This window comes from Carlito syrichta, unplaced genomic scaffold, assembly GCF_000164805.1.
Source record: "Carlito syrichta isolate Samal-C Ts95f unplaced genomic scaffold, Tarsius_syrichta-2.0.1 Scaffold311795, whole genome shotgun sequence".
Taxonomy (NCBI): domain Eukaryota; kingdom Metazoa; phylum Chordata; class Mammalia; order Primates; family Tarsiidae; genus Carlito; species Carlito syrichta.
The window spans coordinates 12,027-12,593 of record NW_007255891.1 but is presented as its reverse complement, the minus strand read 5'-3'; positions in this window follow the sequence as shown (position 1 = coordinate 12,593).

Genomic DNA, 567 nt, shown 5'->3' with positions numbered 1-567 from the left:
GAGAAGTGAAAGACCTTTACAATGAGAACTACAAAACACTGCTGAAAGAAATACAAGAAGGCACAAACAAATGGAAAAATATTCCATGTTTATAGATAGAAAGAATCAACATTGTTAAGAAGTTCATCCTACCAAAGGCAATCTACAGATTCAACACAATGCCCATTAAGATACCAACATCATTCTTCTCAGATCAGGAAATGACAATACAGAAATCCATATTGAAACATAAATGACCATGAATAGCCAAAACTATCTTTAGTAAAAGAAACAAAGCAGGAGGCATATCACACTTCCAGAATTCAAGCCTTACTATAAGGCTACAGTAATCAAAACAACCTGGTATTGGTACTGAAACAGGCATATAGAACAATGGAACAGGATAGAGATTCCAGAAGCAAACCTCAAGTATTCAGTCAACTCATCTTTGACAAAGCCTCCAACAACAACCACTGGGGAGAGGAGAACCTATTCAGTAAATGGTGCTGGGAAAACTGGCTGATCACATGCAGAAGATTGAAACAGGACCCCTACCTATCACCATACACAAAAATTAATTCTAAATGG